This window comes from Schistocerca serialis, chromosome 2, assembly GCF_023864345.2.
Source record: "Schistocerca serialis cubense isolate TAMUIC-IGC-003099 chromosome 2, iqSchSeri2.2, whole genome shotgun sequence".
NCBI lineage: Eukaryota > Metazoa > Arthropoda > Insecta > Orthoptera > Acrididae > Schistocerca > Schistocerca serialis.
This window is the reverse complement of record NC_064639.1, coordinates 492,503,483-492,513,010: the sequence shown is the minus strand read 5'-3', so window position 1 is coordinate 492,513,010 and position 9,528 is coordinate 492,503,483.

The window sequence follows — 9,528 nt, the reverse complement described above, 5'->3', positions numbered from 1 at the left end:
TTTGGATGTCTTGCAACGTGCTGTTCAGAAGAGATCTTCACCCCCTCGTACTCTTACGGATTTGTAGATAGCACTGCATGATTCATGGTGTCAGTTCCCTCCATAACAACTTCAGACATTAGTTGAGTCCATGTCACATCGTGTTGCGACACTTCTGCGTTCTCGTGGGGCCCTACACTGTGTTAGGCAGGTGTAGCAGGTTCTTTAGTTCCTCAGCGTATTACACTCAAGGAAATCTGGTTTCGCGGGACAGAGCGGATCAGGTTGTGGAAAGGGGCCAAGGTCAATTACTGTTAGTTGTACAACAACACACACACACTTCATTCCTCAAACCAATGGAGGGTTTTCTCATTAAAACAACAAAGGTCACTTCACAGCTGAGGGCCCAAGTAACCTCTGCAGAAATGATTCCTTTTAAAACAGCAGGATTTAGAGTCAGGCCGAAGGCCTTACTTAAGTAAAATTGCAATATCTTCTCGGCTGGAGGCCGAAATAATATTTCAGATCAGCTAAGGAAATTCTTTAAAAGCCAAGCATTTATAAATTTGGGCTAAGGCCACATTAAGTAAAATTCAAATTAATTCTTCGGCTGAAAGACTAATAAAAAAATTTTGCTTAATAAAAGAGAGGCTTTAAACATAAGCTTTTACACAGTACAGCTTTTGCATTGCTACCGACAGTTCTAACACCGCTTTAGGCGTACGCATGTTTCAGGAAATTGAAGAAGATGGTGCTATAGTAATTAAAAACATCAACTTTGCGAGTCGCATTCTGTCACCTGCTGAACGCAATTATTCTGTTACAGAACTTGAAACATTATGTGTTGTATGGGCATTTACGAGATTTAGGCATTTTCCTTATGGAAGACACACTACTATTTACACAGATCATAGAGCTATACAGTTTTTACTTTCCGCTAAATTTACTCACGACAGATTAAGCAGATGGAAACTTTATTTACAGGAATTTAATTTTACAATTGTTCACATTCCCGGTACACAAAATATTATAGCAGACGCACTATCCCGTTATCTCAGCAACAATAAGCAAGACATCGCAACCAACTTCTGCAAAACAAATTTCAGCGTCATGTACATTCAACAAGTTGCATTTGAAAATTTCATTTCGTCTTCATTACAAGACATAGCACAAGAGCAGAGTAAAGACAACGTATGGAAAGAAATTAAACACCTTTTGGCAAGATAGGAATAATGTTACCATTAGAAACCATTACACTGTACGGAATAATATTCTGTTTCGCCGCTCTCACCCTGACAGCAACAATTGGTTATTATGTATTCCTGACGAGCTTTGTTAATAAATTAATTTGGTATACTCATTTAAGTTACGCACATTATGGAGCCAGATAATGTTTTCTTATACTGAGACAGAACTGTTATTTTACCAACATGGAGAAACGTATTCGACGAGTTTTAACGTCATGTAAAATCTGCCAGAAAGCTAAGTCAGATACGACTTCACATATTCCCCCATTACATCCCATTGTACCTGTTAAATTGAGACACATGGCCGCTGTGGATATTTTTAGTCCGATTCCCAGAACTAATAGAGGTGTTTGCTACATCTTTGTCGCTGTTGAACTCACTTCAAACTTTGTTACCTTCACTCCGTTACGCAAAGCTACTGCTAAAACTGTTTCGAAAGCATTTGTAAAACATTTTCTATTCCATGTAGGGCATGTATTGAAAGCAATTTCCGACAATGGATCACAGTTTCGATCTGCTATATGTTACGAGCTAGAAACATTTCCCGATCTATATATCCAGGTACCGTGCTTCTTCGAACCCTTGTGAACGACTAATCAAAGAAATTGGTAAACTGTGTAGAATATACTGCCATAAAAAACATATTGATTAGGACACACATACTCTCAATCCAAGATGTAATTAATTCCATACCAAATGAATCTACTATGCTATCTCCGACTGTCATACTGAAAAATGTTGAACCATCTAACAAAACTAAAGAATTAGTAACCTTTCCTACATCTCGTCGACAACGACACCATGAAATAATTGACATTGCGCTGAACAACATCAAACGTGCCGCAGAGCGCCGGAGAAGACAGCAAAAACAGGTTTGTACACGCCGTGACTTTCACATTTGACAGAAGGTATTAGTACGCACACATTATTTATCTAACAGAGGAAAGAGTAGATGTAGTAAATTTGAGCTTCTATACGCAGGTCCATATCGAATTCGCAGCATTCCTCACCCCAATGTAGTACACGTTGAAACTTTGAGAATCAGAAAAAGTAAAGGCAATCACCATGTCTCCAATATTAAACCCTTTATTAAATGAGTATACGTCAGTTTGTGGAACATACATTAGAAACAAAATGTTATAAAATCACACATGACTGACAAGCGAATGTTGCTGTAGTTGGTCTTATAAAGGCTTCAGGAGCTACTCCGTACATTTGACGATGTCCGATTTAAAAGGCTCAGGGATTGGCGACACTGTCCTGTCACTTCAGATTCCCCAAATAGCTCTCCCCTCCCCATTTTTGTTTTACAGGTTAAATACCCCGTCAAACTGATGATTATATACGTTGTTATGGAGAAAATGTTTTAGTCTGTCAGAACAGGTTCTTCTACATAGATTTCTTTTACGTCAATGTACCTATTGCAAATACCATATGTATGCTGATGACCTTCAGTTGTATCTAAGTGCGAAACCAAACAATCTCAAGAAAGCTATTGAAAATTTCAATACTGACCTCGACGCACTGTCAAAATGGGCACAGGACATAGGTCTAAAACTAAACCCATCTAAAACCCAAGCGGTACTTGTTGGTCACTCTAAGCTCATTAGCCCAAAACATCGGGAATCCGTACCACCTCTTATCCTAAATGGAACAATTACTAACTTCTCGCCCTCAGCAAAGAGTTTGGGAGTAATAATAGATGAAAATCTAAATTGGACAGAGCACGTAACTGCAGTGTGCAAAAAAGCATCAGCATCCCTTCATGTCCTACAAAAATATAAAAAACTCTTCCCTTTCGATCTGAAAAAGAAATTAGTACAAACGCTTATACTCCCAATCATTGACTACAGCGATATTATCCTACAAGGCCTCTCTCAGGAAAATTCCCGACGTCTAGAACTGGTCACGAATGCCTGCGTCCGATATATCTGTGACGTTCGACTTTTTGATCACATTTCACCAGCATATGCAAAATTGTCCTGGCTGCGTGCAGACAAACGCAGAGATTTCCATACACTCTGTCTCATCTACTGCCTTATAAATGTACACTGTCCCTCATATCTCTCCTCGTCCCTAACACTCATGTCGGAACAACATGACAGAAACACACGTTCCCATCATAATAAAATCCTCTCTGTTCCACTGCATCGCTCAGTCACCTTCTCCAAGTCCTTTACAGTAGCGGGAACCCGACTCTGGAATAACCTCCCTCGTTATGTTAGAGAACTTAAAAACATGACCGGCTTCAAAAAACAGTTAATGACGTATCTACTTAAGCAACGGTAATGCCTTCCTCTGTACATGAGTGAACTTCACCTCATTACTTCCCTCTCTCCCCCTCCTTAAACCTCCCTTACCCAAAACTCGCTATACTAGTAAACATCTACTTTACACACCAAAATATTCATGTACATCTGCACAAACCTTCATTACTATTGCGAATCTTTCTCATGTTTGTTATTATTATTTGATTTTTTTTACTGTTATTATTATTGCTTTCACCATAATCTGTATGTGTAGCACCTGATGTAAAAATACTGCCAGCATTTACTTTATTAGGTCTTAGTCATGTTTATCATTATTATTTGATTTTTTGTTTTACTGTTATTATTATTGCTTTTATCATAATCTGTATGTATAGCAACTGTTGTAAAAATACTTCCGCATTTACTTTATTAGGTCTTAGTCACTAGTCTTTATTCATATTGTCACTAGAGTAAGCTAATTTTCTCATTTAAACTATGTTCATGATGTTACTCTGATGTGTGAAATGCTGCATGTGTGGAACACTGATCCGATGTAAGAGAGGGCCTGATGGCCCTAATCTGATCAGGTTAAATAAATAAAATAAATAAATATAACCAACGTTTCCCCAGCACCTGTCTCCATTCTTGAATTGCGATTCTGAAACGTTTGCAGAATACCCATATTCGCGTGCCACAGGATCTTCTTTGAATCAGTAAAAATTTGATATGGGAGTAGGAGACGGTCAGCGAGTGCCAAACTAGGTAAATATCATGAACGTACCAGCAGTTTATGCTCTACTCCCACAGTTATTCATTGACAAAGTATCTTTTAGATTATGCAGACTACAACGTCCAAATGAAACATGCAAACGTAACTAATTGATCAGCTAAATTACTTGAATTCTTATTAAAAAGTCCCGTAATTACTAATATATTGTGGTACTATATCTAAAGAAAGCTTTTTTAAGGTTAGGTTTTCGTATCAAACACTGCTTGCCTCTCTTTCTACACAACATCAGTTATTTCACACTGCTTAAACCTTGCCCGTTCATTAATAGATTGTGGTTTTAATGACATTTACAGTCATGCATGGAGTTGTGGAAGATCCTTTACTATGGGCTAGCTTGAATTTAGGCGTACACTTAGGATGTTTCAGATCCCTGCTGTATGAAATAAACTTTACCTGCTAGCTGTTGTTCAGCAACAGATGAAATTCTGAGTCACATAAAGAGTTTTACGAAGCATACCCAAAATGTACTGCAGCATGTAAACAAATGCTCACAAAAGCCCAGAAATTGTTACACGTGTTGTCATGAAGAATATCTACTGTAAACAAGGTAACAAAGTCAGATCCACAAACCTTCTTGATCGGGAACTTGGGCCGGGAAGAGGCTCAAAGTAAGTAAAAGCGTTAGAGTTTAAAATAAGATGAGTTGTTGTTACATACAATAAAAATTGCAAACAGTATTATGCACATTTATTTTTGTGATGGTTTTTATGGAAAAGAATGTACGCCCTTACATTATTGAGAGCTTCACTGTGATTTGTCAACTTACGTCTTCTCATATAGTATTGCTCTGTGACTCCACAAATAGTGGCATGACAACATTTGCGTAAGTATCTGTCTCATTACTATTCCAAGAAATTTTGCAAAACTGCATAGTCAGTCAAACAACACAACTCAAAGTTTAGACCAAGACTACTTCACTGAGCTTTTAAAGGTGGCTCCTCTCCAGGAGTCCGCCCACGTAGCCGCCAGCACGACAGACCCTCATGCGGGAGACCCGGTTTCGATTCCCAGTACCACTGCGAATTTTTCATTGGTGGGAGGACAGGACCGGGGTGCACTCAGCCTCAAGATGCAGATTAGAGGCTCCAAGGTCGTAACACCGACAATGGCTGGGAGTGTCGTAGCTGACCACATACCCCTCCATACCACATTCGAAGATGAATAATGAGGATGACACGGCGGTCGGTCGACTATTGCTTGCCCTTCAGGGCCTGGTCGGGTGGTCTCCTTTTCTTCTCCCCTTTCTAATCGTGAATCACTCAGTTGGTTGTGCTTAGCAAAGGCGAGAGCCCAAGATATATTAATAACCATTCCAGAGCCTCTCTCGTACAGCATTGACAGTTTTCTTCGTGCAAACTTAAGGTAATTATCTCTATTATCACGAAAATAATTGTTATAAGTTTCTATTTTAATTGTATCGCAAATGTGTCCGGACCATTCACACGAGCAGCTATTTTCTGTATATCAAATCTTGCTATTATCTGCACATACCAATAGATCGAGGAAGGAGAGCGTGCTGTCGTTCAGCCAGATGGTCACTCACTTCTTAGTTGTTGAAAATGAAGCAGTGGGCTCTAAATCTTCAGCAGTTTTGTATGAATCTGCCTCGACAATAAATCTTCCACAACAATAAATTTTGACGCCTAAACATTCGAGCTAAAAAAGAGAGAAAAAAGAAAGTTCTAGAACAAGTAGAAACTAGACTTATGTTTTTGACAAAATATTTTTTTTTCAGAAAAAGGCGTATCGCAGAGCGAAACCCAGAGGCAGAGTAGTGGGGAGTGGGCAGGTACTGCCCTAGAATGAAATTACGGTAGCCACAAACTGAACTAGCATTCTGCTCCGCCACACAGCCAGACGTATCAGTTTAGCATCGGTTTAAAGAGAACGAGGACGCGTAATGGATACTAACTTGTAACAAGCGAACCGAGAGTCTTTGTTTATGCTAAAGTATTATGACGTTTTTGGAAAATAAACATCTCCTCCATGAAAATCAACATGGTTTCCGCAAATAGAGATCCTGTGAAACTCAGCTCGCTCTGTTCCTCCATGAGATCGACAGTGCAGTGGACAATGGCGCTCAGGTTGATGCCGTGTTCCTCGATTTCAGTAAGGCATTTGACAGGGTCCCGGGTTGCGTCTAATGAAAAAACGAAAAAGAAAAATACGAGCTTTCAGAGTACCGGAGCAGACCTACGATTGGATTCAAGACTTCTTTGCAGATAGAACTCAACATGTCGCTCTTACCGGAACTAAATCTACAGATGTGAGGATAATATCCGGAGTACCGCGGGGAAGTGCGATAGGACCGTTGCTGTATCGGATGCTCATTAAGGCCATTCGCAGATGATGCAGTTGTCTATACCAAAGTAGCAACGCCACATGATAGTAAGAACTTGCAGAATGACCTGCACAGGATTGATGATGGTGCAGGCTCTGGCAGTTGACCCTGAACATAAATAAACGTTACATATTGCGCATACATAGGAAAAGAAATCTACTACTGTAAAGCTACGCTATTGAAAACAAACAGCTGGAGGCAGCGTCTGCTGTAAGATGTATAGGCGTAACTAACAGAGCGACCTTAAGTGGAATGACCATATAAAACAGAAAGTGGGAAAAGCAGACACCAGACTCAGATTCATCAGAAGAGTCTCTGGGAAATGTAAACAGTCCACGAAAGAAGTGGCTTATGAGGCGCTTGTTTGCCTGATCTTTGAATATTGTTCATCTATCTGGAAAATTGGAAATTTGTGGTAAGTTCCTATGGGACCAAACTGCTGAGGTCATAGGTCCCTACGATTATACACTACTTAATCTAACTTAAACTAACTTACGCTAAGTACAACACACACACCAACGCCCGAGGGAGGACTCGAACCTCCGACGGGGGGAGCCGCACGAACCGTGGCAAGGTTCCCCAGACCGCGCGGCTACCCCGCGCGGCTTATCTGTCTGGGATCCCTATCAGGTAAGACTGATAGCGGAGATGGAGAAGGTCCAACGAAGAGCGGCACGTTTCGTCACGCGATCGTTTAACTGACTTTGTCCCACATACATCTCGCATATCGACCACGAGGAGAAAATTCGAGAAATTAGAGCCAATACAGAGGGTTACCGACAAGTATTCTTCCCATGCACTATTTGCGAGTGGAACAGGGTTGCAGGGATCAGATTGTGATGCCGAAAGTACCTTCCACCACACACCATTAAGTGGCTTGCGGAGTATGATGTAGATGTAGATGAAATATCAAAATTATAAGGTGCATCCAAAACGAAATGATCGTATTGGCGGCTTGAAAAGAAGAGCAAAAGGATGCAGCGGTATTTTCTTTCACTGGAAGGAATGCGGGGAACGGAAATTCAGAGAAAGAATGGCACAAGTGTACGGAGAGCACTGCATGTCTGTTGAAATTCCGACTATCAGGCTGATCTTCGGAACAATGGCTGCCAACGTAGGTAACCGGTCTTTAATAACAACGGCATCCACCTACTGGACAAAAGTGTCGCTAACGCTATGTGCCGTTCCTGCTCGTGCGCCATCTGTCCTTCCTTCAACCGCTTGTGCCACACACTGACCCTTGCAACGGACATGCAGGGCTCTTCTTCTTACACTTGGGCTAATCTTTGATGGACCGCCGGCCGGAGTGGCGAGGTGGTTCTAAGCGCTACAGTTTGGAACCGCGCGACCACTACGGTCGCAGGTTCGAATCCTGCCTCGGGAATGGATGTGTGTGATGTCCTTAGGTTAGTTAGGTTTAAGTAGTTCTAAGTTCTAGGAGACTGATTGTTGTGGCGTAACAAGACAGCTACGCCACACTGAAGTAGCCGAAAGGCACGCGTAATCTCACTTAGGCTAGAGAAAGGTTTGAAACAGGATACGTAATGAATGGTAGCAAGAAAAGTACGTAGCTGCTATAATATTTGTGTACAGCATTCTGGAGGAGACATTTCATATGATAACTATCAAACTATGTAAGGCTAATGGCGCCTTGCTAGGTCGTAGCCATGAACTTAGGTGAAGGCTATTCTAACTGTCTCTCGGCAAATGAGAGAAAGGCTTCGTCAGTGTAGTCGCTAGCAAAGTCGTCGTACAACTGAGGCGAGTGCTATTCCGTATCTCGAGACCTGCCTTGTGGTGGCGCTCGGTCTGCGATCACACAGTGGCGACACGCGGGTCCGACATTGGCCGCGGCCGATTTAAAGCTACCACCTAGCAAGTGTGGTGTCTGGCGGTGACACCACACTGATGACCTCAGAAGTTAAATTCCATAGTGCTCAGAGCCATTTTTTGTTGGACTTCCATTCTCCGCACTCCTTTCGCTGTCACATAACTCACCTACTGTTTCTCTCTTCATATCAAACCTCCCTTTCTCTGATTTTAGCACGACTGAAGGCAGTGGATGGTGGACGCCTCACGTGCTCGCTCTGTCATCACGTAGGGGTGCGCCCGTGTCCCCCTATCGATTTGTTTGAGGCCTCACAAGTGCTCCTGTATGGACCACACCTATTTCTGTAGACATTGTCATTACGACCCCCTTCAGCACCTTTCGTTTTGCAGCCTCCGGCACGTTTCTTTTAGATTGCACCTCATGTTTAGCTGTTCGTCGTTGTTCTCTCTGCAAATAAAAAACGTCACTCGCCATTGGTTCTAAAAGGTTACAAAAACATGCATAAACCTCATACAAACTAAATTTTGTCAGTGAAACATGTTTGCTGTCGTGGTCTTCAGTCCAGAGACTGGTTTGATGCAGCTCTCCATGCTACTCTATCCTGCGCAAGCTTCTTCATCTCCCAGTACCTACTGTAACCTACATCCTTCTGAACCTGTTTAGTGTATTCATCTCTTGGTCTCCCTCTACGATTTTTACCCTCCACGCTGCCCTGCAATACTAAATTGGTGATCCCTTGGTGCCTCAGAATATGCCCTACCAATCGATCCCTTCTTCTAGTAAAGTTGTACCACAAATTTCTTTTCTTTCCAATTCTATTCAATACCTCCTCATAAGTTATGTGATCAACCCATCTAATCTTCAGCATTCTTCTGTAGCACAACATTTCGAAAGCTTCTGTTCTCTTCGTGTCCAAACTATTTATTGTCCATGTTTCACTTCCATACATGGCTACACTCCATACTAATACTTTCAGAAACGACTTCCTGACACTTAAATCTATACTCGATGTTAACAAATTTCTTCAGAAACGCTTTCCTTTCCATTGCCAGCCTACATTTTACATCCTCTCTACTTCGACCATCATCAGT